Below are 12513 nucleotides of genomic sequence, written 5' to 3'. Positions count from 1 at the left end.
CACATATGGGTTTCTCACATAAATGTCAAAATCTTTGTACCTCGAAGGTGCTGGAGGATATGTTAAATACCATTCCAATTTTCATTGTAGGGGAACACTAAATGTTGCTAGCAATTTCATCGCAAATTCAATATCAGGCCTGATGCAATTATGGAACTTCTAGTTCAATAATAGTGCTCCAATAGGAATGAAGTAATGGACTTCTAGTCCCTCAATATCCTTATTATCATCTTCGAGTCTAAATGGTCCTTTATCTACTTCAAGAGATTATTAGACATTCGTTTGTGTGATAAGTAAATAATACCTGTCTATATAAAACATCTTCAAGATATTTTTCAAGTAGGCTGACTGGTGTATAAAACTTCTTCAAAGAGAAGCTCGATCTTAAGGTCGAGACAATACTTGGGTTTCCCAAGTCTTTTATTTCAAAACTCCGTCCTTTGGCATGAGCTGATATCACCAAGCTCTCTATGTGTTTCAATAACATTTAAATCATCATTACAGACTGAGATAATAAACAAATAACTCCATTAGCAATTCTTTAACGAACACATAATGGTACATATTTGCATATTCCTTCTTCGAGAGGAAAACACTCAGTTAATAATATTCAAGTCATACAAAGACTTTAGTAGTTTAATGATACGCGTTGCCATTTTCACTTTCCTAATTTCAAAAGTGTTGAATCCATCAGGGATTTACAAATAAATATTAGCGTCTAATGACCAGTAAGTTTGCGGTCATGACACTCATCAACTGCATATCTAAATTCATAATTCACTGCCAATAATGTTAATTTGCGGAACGTAATGCCATATGTTGTGGGAGAGAATATTTGATCAAAATCAATTCAGGGTCTCTGCGTAAACCCTTAAGCTACCAGTCTCGCTTTATATCATACCACCAGATTATTTGTATTTCTCTTTTTTAACACCCATTTGTAACCTACAGGGTTAACATTAAATGGTGTACGTGTTATAAAGAGAATACAGTTTTAGCGAGCTGAGCTGTACATGCCTTAATTGCTCCATTATACATAAAAAATATCAAGGCACAACTGGTGCCTAGCTCTGGATCCAGATTCTCATATAACGAGAGCAATTTGTAAAGGCAATTCTATTGTCGACAACTATAACATTTTTCATAAATTTCTCTCATATATATAAAATAATGGCAATTTCTAATTCAGCCAGACTCTAGACATTTCCCAAAGATATTTTTATCTGGTCGTTCCGCATCCCCAGTATTATGATTTTGGGTGCACCTATAATTTTACTGGGGTTTTTCGCCTTCCGGACGAATGTCTTCTGGACGAATATCTGCAGGACATACTTCTTTAAGCGATTCCAAGAGTGACGAAATTTTCTACTAGATTTAGCTTTCCGCGGATTATACCAACATGTCTCCACGCTTCTGGCGTCAAGGAGCATTGGTAGATATATATGGTCCAAGTTGGGGAAAAATATGTAGGACCTAGTCACTCTTTTTATGAGTATATATATTGGCAGATTAATTATCTACTAAACTTCTAGTTCAGTTTACTTCTTCTAAACTTCTAGTTCAGTCTACCTAGTACGTGGATTTAAATATTGAAGATCAATCATTCATAGAATTTCTCGGCATTCTATAAAATTTGAAATCTTATCTCCCCCTAATGCCATGAAATGATCTTCATAAAGTGTGCAGTCAGCATACCTAATTATATATTGATCCCTTATCATGGGCTCTAAGAATTTAAATAACACACGGAGGTTTATAATCAACATATACATGCCCACAAAGGTACGCTATGGTGGTGATATAGGAAAAAGACTGCACATTGTGAATAAAACGCAGATGGGAAATGTTTGGTTTTATACCACGTACTAGGTTCTAGGGGAAATAATTATGATATGCAGTAGGTCAGATTGTGATAACCACAATAGCATATAAAACTGATGTCCCCAACAAGAAAAAAAATATATAATCAGATATGAAAACATACATATCAATTGATATTACAAGGGTATACAACAATCATAGGGAAGCTGTGAATCTTGTCAAATAAAATATATCTTCAAGATCTCCCAAAAATCCTTATCCTCAACTTTACATTAGTTCACTCACTGGTTTGGGAATTGCTTCGTGCAAATTCACATGATATAATTCATTCTATCATTTGCTTCAGGCAAACTAATATGAAATAATTTAGTCCTTCGTTTGCTTCAGGCAAATTGATATGTATGATCCATTCTCTCGTTTGCTTCGGGCAAACTGATATGATATAATTCGCTTTTAGCTTTCAAACAAATAATATCTAAATCAATCATATCATGTATGACAATAAGTCAAAGATCATTTTTATAAAGGAGTATACCACTCCATAAACAACACAGAATTGTACTAAGCCATATTTGGAGAGGATTTTGTCATGTTGACATCATAAATTTAGTCAAAAGATGATTATCATAATTTGGATAATAGAAATCCTTTCGGGATTGATATAGGATTTATGGAAAAAATAATAATTCAATTTTGAATTAACAACCAGTCAATTGCATACTAAAGTCATGTTGCATGTATGAGAACAAAATTGACTAAATACGCATGCAAATTAAGAGATGTAACTCTGAGAAGTAAACTTCCCGAATAGTACATTTCAGATAGTTAATCCGAGTAGTAAAATCAGCAAAGTAAAATCACATTGCCCTCATAATAATTTGTGTCCAAAAATAACTTAACTTTTCGAATATTGCGGTCATGAATTTACTTTTCGGGTGCTTCAGGCATAAACTAACTTCTCGGATGCTTCAAGGATGAGCTAACTTCTTGGATGCTTCATGCTTCTGGCATGGACTAACTTTTTCAGCCATGAATATATTTTCATACATTGTTCAAAATATTATCATGACACCAATCATTTCTTCATCAATACCTCATCGTCATTACATTATCAACATTTATCGCTGTATTTGCTTCAGGCAAATTAGCTAGAATCATCAAGATGAGACGCATTCTTCGACGACCAAATGCTTTGGTGTGCGGCACGTAGGGATCAATGCCCTTCAGACCCACATTGTTAGCAAATCTGCTTCTGGCTAAGATTTTGCCTCGATAAGTTTGGTCTTCCTTGAATATCTTGATCACTTTATTTCTTATTCTGAGCTCGAAACTCATACCATACCAGTTATAATCTCGACTGCAACCCCTTATAAAGTTACTCAATTAGGTAACATTATGTGCTTCAGGCACCTGTGCAAAATCGACCAGACATGCATTTTGATTCTTCATCAACAACTAGTTATGTTTCTTAACCACAAGAAGTGCTAAAATCAGCTTAGGATGCTTCTCATAATTTGTTGTCTTGTACTACTGCTGGAGTACAAATTACTCGCATGAAAAGTTGCAATGTCTTTTCAATTAAATATTTCTCTGAAACTTCTTGGTTAGAGTTTCACTTGCGAGACTATTTTGTGCATAGCTGAATTATAATTAATCACTGACTTACATTATAATCTCAAAATTAAACATGAGATTAAACTAGTCAAAATGTGTCAGAGGAAGAACATTTGATGACTTCTGGTCGGAATAGTCCTTCAGGGACTTCCATTAATTCAAGGGGTTCTTTTTCAATCAGATACTCATTTTTTTTAAGGTCGTGGTTCAAGTGGTGACGTATGAAAATGAGAGCTTGTGCCTTCTGGACATCGGTGCTCTGTGACTTAGCAACAAAAAAAAACTTGGCTCAATTCTTTAGATTCCGAATATATTTCAATATCAAGAGCACAAGCTAAATAATTGCTTCATTCATAGGTGAGCTCAATAAATTCACATTTGGCAATGGAAGGGGTAATCTACAAAACATATATCATATGTTCTCATATACATTCATAATATCACATGTTCATAGCAAAATAAGGAATTTAACATCTTCTAGATGCAAAACGAACTTTCCGAGATGAAGTCAAAAGATAAAATCTGAAAACAAATTGATCTTTCGAATATACACAAAAACCGAAATGGTGCAACACGAATCGATGAGGCAAACACCAAATTGATGCAGCAAGCATCGACTCGTGCTACAAGCAACAAGGCAAGAATCGGTGCGGCAAACATCGAATTGATGCAGCAAGCATCGACTCGTGTTTTTAGCATCAACTCGTGCTACAGGCAACGAGTGGTGCTTCACTCTCCAATACACCGAATTGATGCTCCCAAGTCATCAATTAAGCTTTAAAGTCTTACTCACTCTTAAACTTCCACAAAAAATAAACTTTAACAATCTTAATTAAAAACCATTCATTCATTGCCTAATTAGGCACAAAAACGAATTGCTAATCACATGCAAATAACATACCATAGAAACATAATTATGCACTACAACATAGGGTATATAACATACAAAGTATGCGAAATGAAAATAATATGTATACATACATTGCATCTTCATACGAAAAGTCACTTTTATTTACACAAACATATATATCACATGCTTTCTTCCGATTCAAAAAATCAAAATAAAATCATAAATCCATATTCAAGAATTAGCAAGCATATATACGAATCATATGAACATGTGCAATATAAACCATGTATTATATGAATCCTATGAATATGCTAGCCTAATATAAAAACATGTATTGTAACAGATCCAGGCATACCGTTCACCGGAGATTACAATAGAGATTCGTGCTGATAACGTGTTGTAATTTGGCCTATCAACTAGCTCAATTCTCGTGTGATGATTGCACGGCAATAGCTTGGAGATATGCGTGTATATGTATGCATGTATAGAGTAGAGAAGTAAAAGAGAAAGGAGAAGAAGAAGAACACCAAATGTAGGGCACAACCTTATAATTTCATTAGCCTTCACTATCAATTTATAGGAATCCATACAACCTTTCATATCCTTAATCATAAACAATGTAATAAGTAGAAGGCAAATGAAGAGACTCAAGATTAATGGCCATAATGAAATATTTATAACAGAATCGATATATAATTATTTAAATTAGAACATCTAATATTATATAGTGCAATTAAAGATATTGTTTATATATTTTGATGTTATCATTACTTGAATTTGTGCAAATAATTGCTCAAATTAATGGCTCATGTCTAGATGTACGCATACGGTGCTATAACTTTGAAGATTTTATTTATCATTATTTAGTATTTTTATAAATTAGGCAAATGTGCTCGTTCTCTAACAACTCAGTTATAGAAATGAATTGGTATCCTTATTCATTTGTATGGAAGATATTTTTTTGTCTAGATATATAGCAAATTTTTCATTTTAAAAAAAAAAACTTAATATCTCCAATTATATTTACGCATTATTGAAACCTCTTTGTAGACGACATTGGTAGTGACAACACAATCTTGTTCATCTTCGTCTAGAGCTAACACCTTCAATCCATCAGGACGTGTTACTTGGGTTAAAATATATAATGGTAGAATATTACTCAATTATTTATCCTTTTATATTTTCAGTCAATTAGTGATATCAGATTCATTTTCATCCAATTATTCTTTTTTATTTTCAGTCAATTAGTCAATTAGAATATCAAATGCAGTGATATTTTTACCTAATTTTCGTTCCATTTTTAATTGATGATGTAGATATTATTATTGAAATATTTCCGTTCCATTTTTAATTTACCTTTACTATTCTTTAAAATATGCATTTACTATTGATAATGTAAAATATTATTATTGAAATATTTTCCTCCAATTTTTAATTTTCATTCCATTTTTAATTAAAATGCAATGATCTGACCATTTACTTTTTTATTTTTATTTTTTATTTTAGTCAATTATGGATCATTTTTTTATTTGCGGTCAATTATTAATATTCATTTCCTTTTATATTTTCAGTCAATTAGTAATATTTAGATTCATTTTCAGTCAATTATTTTTTATATTTTCAGTCAATTAGAATATAGATGTAGTGATATTTTTACCTAATTTCCGTTACATTTTAATTTGATGATGTAGAATATTATTAATGAAATATTTCCGTTTCATTTTTAATTTACATTTACTATTTTTTTAAAAATATGTCTTCACTATTTGATGATGTAAAATATTATTATTGAAATATTTCCTTTCCATTTTTAATTTTCCTTTACTTCTAAACAAAAAACAAAAAAACAAAAAAACAAAAACAAAAAAAAACTTTGGACTTCTCACTACTTGCCTACATTAATGGGCAAGCAATTATGTTTGTAAACATTTTCAAGAGCTCCTCTTTCCAAACATTTTCAATGTGAGATCAAAATGATCCCACATCATTCTTCTTATTTTTTTCTAATTTTAATTTTATTTTGTATATCGTTTTGTTTGGATTATTATTATTATTATTATTATTATTATTATTATTATTATTATTATTATTATTATTATTATTATTATTATTATTATTATTATTATTATTATTATTATTATTATTATTATTATTATTATTATTGACGATTTTAAAAAAAATTGAGATTAACAAATTCACCAAAATTTTAACAAATTCGTCATTTTAACAATTTATCTTTAATCAAAACACCAAAAATATTATTTAATAATTTCCTCTAAACTATTGAAAACTAAAACAACACATACATTTTGGGTTAATCTTTCCCCACCGCAACTAATAATAAATAAATAATAAATAATAAATAATGAATAAATAAATAAATAAATAAAAATTAAAATAAGAAGACAAAGCTAATTTTCTTAAATAAGAACCTTTTGACTTCTCAATACTTGCAACATTGATGGGCAAACAATTATGTTTGTACCTCTTATATAGAGGAGCTCAAGAGCTCATCTTTTCAAACATTTTCAATGTGGGATCAAAATAATCACATATCATTTACAAAGGGAGCCCGTGGCTGACCTTTGTCTTAATTTTTTTTTTTTTTTGTTAATTTCAATTTTATTTTGTATATAGTTTTGTTTGGATTATTATTAATATTAATATTATTATTATTATTATTATTATTATTATTATTATTGTTGTTGTTGTTGTTGTTATTGTTGTTGTTGTTGTTGTTGTTGTTGTTGTTGTTGTTGTTGTTGGTGGTGGTGGTGGTGGTGGTGGTGTAATTTGATTATTTGGCAAATTTGACAAAATTTTAAGAAATTTGCATGTTTAACATTTTATATTTAATGAAAACACCAAAAATATTATTTAATAACTTAGCAATTTGCTCTAAACTGCTAAAAACTAAAACAATACATATACATTTTGGGTTAATCTTTCCAAACCCCCTAATAAATAAAAAAAAAACTAAAATAAGAAGCCAGTTTATATGAATTATATATTATATGTAACAGGGTCAATCGAATAGTTATGCTGTGGAACCGTGTCCACCTTGCAATTTTATGTTAATAATTACTGAACTATATCTTCATAATTATAAAGCTATATATTCATAATATTTGAACTTCATATTCATAATTATTGAACTCTATATTCACAATTACAAACTGTATGTTTATAATTACTGAACTATATGTTCATAATTATAAAACTATATATTCATAATTTTTGAACTTCATATTCACAATTATTGAATCTCTATATTCATAATTACATAAATATATGTCCATAATTATGTTCACAACACTATGTTCATAATTATAGAACTATATATTCATAATTATGAACAATTTTAGAACAGTGTCTACCATGCAAGGTGAACACGGTTTCACAGCATAATTTGTCGTGTCAATAGTACTCAAAATTAAAATAGGAGCCTTCGGACTTCTCAATACTTCCCACTGCATATTGATGGTCAAACAATTATGTTTGCAAGAGGAGCTTATATAGAGGAGCTCAAGAGCTCCTCTTTCCAAACATTTTCAATGTGAGATCAAAATGATCCAACATCAATGATCCAACATCATTTACAAAGGGAGCCAGTGACTAATATTATTATTGTTAATTTTAATTTTATTTTGTATATCATTTTGTTTGGATTATTAATAATAATAATAATAATAATAATAATAATAATAATAATAATAATAATAATAATAATATTATTATTATTATTATTATTATTATTATTATTATTATTATTATTATTATTATTATTATTATTATTATTATTATTATTATTATTTGTCATTTGATTATTGATAAATTCGCCAAAATTTTAATAAATTCGTCATTTTAACATTTTAACTTTAATCAAAATACGAAAATATATTACATAATAACCCAACAATTTGCTCCAAACTGCTAAAAACTAATACAACACATACATTTTGGGTTAATCTTCCACAACTACCACTAATAATAAACCAATAACAAATAAATAAATAAAAACTAAAATAAGAAGACAAAGTTAAAGCTTCTTAAATAAGAACCTTTTGACTTCTCAATACTTGCCCACATTGATGGGAAAACAATTATGTTTATAAGAGGATCATTGCTCCTCTTATATAGAGGAGCTCTCTCTTTTCAAACATTTTCAATGTGGGATTAAAATGATCCCACATGATTTACAAAGGGAGCCGGTGGCTCGCCTTTGTCTTCTTTTTTTTTTTGTTAATTTTAATTTTATTTTGTATATAGTTTTGTTTGGATTGTTGTTGTTGTTATTATTATTATTATTATTATTATTATTATTATTATTATTATTATTATTATTATTATTATTGTTGTTGTTGTTGTTGTTGTTGTTGTTGTTGTTGTAATTTGATTATTTCACAAATTCACCAAAATTTAAAGAAATTCGTCTGTTTAACATTTTATATTTAATCAAAATAGCAAAAATATTATTTAATGACTTAGCAATTTGCTCCAAACTGCTACAAACTAAAACAACTCATATACATTTTGGGTTATTCTTTCTCAAACCCCCTAATAAATTAAATTTTTTTAAAAAAAAAAACTAAAATAAGAAGCCATTAAGATAAGGTTTCTTAAATAAGAGCCTGTTGACACGTTGAGCTTCAATATGTTGAGAAAGTTTACATGCAACATGGTCAATCGAATAGTTATGATGTGGAACCGTGTCCACCTTGCAAGGTAGACACAGTTCTATGTTTATAATTATTGAACTATATGTTCATTATTATAAAGCTATATATTCATAATTTTTGAACTTCATATTCATAAGTGTTGAACTCTATATTCATAATTACAGAACTCTATGTTCATAGTTACTGAACTATATGTTCATAATTATAAAGATAAATGCATAATTTTTTAACTTCATATTCACAATTATTGAATCTCTATATTCATAATTACATAACTATATGTTCATAATTATAGAACTATATGTTCATAATTTTTGAACTGTATATTCATAATTATGAACAATTTTTCAACCGTGTCTACCTTGCAAGGTGGACACAGATCCACAGCATAATTTGTCAGGTCAATAGTACTAAAATAGAAAAAAATAAAAAAAGTCTTTGGACTTCTCAATACTTGCCCACATGGATGGGCAAGCAATTATATGTTTGTAAATGCTCCACTTATATAAAGGAGCTTAATAGCTCTTCTTTCCAAACATTTTCAATGTAGGATCAAAATAATCCCACATCATTTACAAAGGGGAGCCACCTTTGTCTTCTTCCTATTATTTTTTTTTTAAATTTAAATTTTATTTTATATATAGTTTTATTTGGATTATTATTGTTGTTGTTGTTGTTGCTGTTGTTATTATTATTATTATTTTAATTTTAATTTTATTTTATTATTATTACATTATTACATAGGATTTTTATTATACTTGAACAATAATATTATCAATTATATTATAGAATATAATACCATACATAATATCACCAATTATGCAATATTACCAATTAATAGATTTTATTTAATTTTCATTTGACATTTACTTACCAAATAAGCTTTACTACAAAAGTTTGGGCGGGAAAATGAAATAGGATGATTTTTTTTGAAAAGGGATGATTTTGTTTATATATATATATATATATATATATATGGAAGGGATCAGGTGCATTTGTTGCTTCCCGTGCGGATGTGCGGTGGATTAATGTGCGTGAGGCTTATACTTAATGTGCGTGAGATTTGTACTCAATGTGCCTGAGATTTGTACTTAATGTGCGTCATGTTAATATGCGTGAGTTTTGTACTTAATGTGCCTGAGTATTATGTTTAACTAGTACTCCACCCGTGCGTTGCACGGTATGAAAATAAATAAAGAAATATATAAACAAATAAATATATTAATATGTATTTATATTATAATGTAATCATATATATATATATATATATATATATATATATATATATATATATATATATATATATATATATATATATATATATATATATATATATATATATATATAGAAGAGCGCTCATATGCGGCGGGGTCTTACGGTGCGGTCAAATTCCAGAATACACCAACAGTGTTAACAATATGCACCAACAGTGTAATAAAAACACACCCCATTGAAATGTAATAAAACATCACAAAATACACCACAGACTCAAAAAAACACACCATATAACTCACCACCCCCAATGGTGTATTTCCGAACAGTGTATGGTGTTTTTACTCACGCCTAATGGTGTGTGTTTGGTGATGCAGGGCTCTGTTTACTCTGTTTTGTGTGGTGTATTTCCTAACGTTGATGGTTCATATTTGGTGAACTATTGGTGTTGCCGCACCGTAAGAAATAACCGCACCGTAAGACACTGCCGCACCTGAACCCGCCTATATATATATATATATATATATATATATATATATATATATATATATATATATATATATATATACATACATACACATATGATTACATTAATATGAATTGACGTGTGTTTGTTTACTATTAATTACACATACATATGATTAATATAAATAATTTTAGACGGAAAGCTTTAAAAAATTTGATTTTAGAATTCAATAAAACACACAAAATCATATATACAAATTCAATCAAGAAAACACACATCAATTTATTACAAATATTAAATAAGAAATACATTTCAATATAATAAAAAAAATTTCAAATACAATATATTCCATTAACAGCAACACTAAACATAATTTTGTCATGTACACATTAAAAATAAATCAAAATGTAATTGCACACTAACATCATTTAAATATACTAAGAAAGGGTCATTGCTAAATTCATTTCTCAGATTAAAATGAAGTCCAAAAATTAATACAAAGCCCAACCAATTATTATTATTTAAAAATAAAAAAAAACTAATAGCTTAGATCTGGAAGACCATTCGACGTTGTCTGCTTCTTTCTTCCCTTCTCTCTATCACAAACTCTCATTCTAGAAACTCCAGTTCCAGATCTAACTCCTCATCACCATTATCAACAAAGCTTTCCTTTTTCACCATGAAATCGTTATGGCCGACGATAACCCAGTGATTAAATGGCCAAAAAACTTAACATCTATTACTCTAGTTTCAGATGTAAACTTACGGTGTACAACATAGGCCAAGCTTCGCGATCTGCGTTCCCCAACTCTCATCTTCTACAATACTAGCTTCCATAAACACGAAATTTCAGCCTTTAAACTACTCAGTTGAAAATTCAGACAGATTTACAAAAACCAAAAACACTAATCTACAAGCCGTCGACTTCTCCTGTACTAAACACCAAAGGCGAAATTCATACCACACAAAGCAAGAAGCAGCACCGATCTACCATAGATCTACAATATCCGTATGATAAAACGCACTTCTAATAACTTTCCACTTTTTTTCATACTTTATTTAATATCTGCGAAAACCTAGCTTCAAATTTCAGCCATTTAGTATACATGCATAATTTTTAAACATGAAGAAATTAAAAATTTCTGGAAAACTGTTTGATTCGAAAAAATAGTAATTATGCCCATGTTCTTAATACTTTTTGCTTTTTTTTTTTTTTTTTTTTTTTTTTTTTTTTTTCATGTACATTGAAATAAACTTTGTTTTTAATAAACATGCTATGAAGCAGCACTTCATAAATAAATATATCTGAACACATTTTTTAAAAATTCCAAGAATTCATAGCCAAGAGGAATTTGGTTTATGGTTTCTTTAATTACTTAACTTTCACTGGCATGACTAATATGGGCTTTGTATTATTTGTTTACAGTGATGTAGCCATTTGATTGGTCAATAATCCATAGCACTGGACTTTCAAATTGTGGATACTCACAGAACATTCAAACACACACAGCCAACACTCTGCTCAAATGGTAATATTTCCCTTAATTGCTTTTAGTATTTAACATATATATATCAATTTGGTCTTTAAAATGTTACATGTTTTTTTTAACTTTTTTTGAGGTGGCCAAAACTGTGTACTTGTAAACTTTTATATATAGATTCAATATGTATGTGAATGTTTTGTTTTGTGTAAGTTAACTGGAAATTTTACCTGGGCATCATAAGTTGATAATTCATGTATTCCTATATTTGACCAAATACTAACACTTAAAAATAGTGGCAAGTGATGATACAGGAATCTGATGCCATTTTTTTTATTTTTTTTTTAAATGTAGAAACCTATGACATTCCTTTCTAACTTTCTTCACATT

Source organism: Ipomoea nil, unplaced genomic scaffold (genome assembly GCF_001879475.1).
Source record: "Ipomoea nil cultivar Tokyo-kokei standard unplaced genomic scaffold, Asagao_1.1 scaffold0878, whole genome shotgun sequence".
Taxonomy (NCBI): domain Eukaryota; kingdom Viridiplantae; phylum Streptophyta; class Magnoliopsida; order Solanales; family Convolvulaceae; genus Ipomoea; species Ipomoea nil.
The sequence above is the reverse complement of the archived record's forward strand: the minus strand, read 5'-3'. Positions refer to the sequence as shown.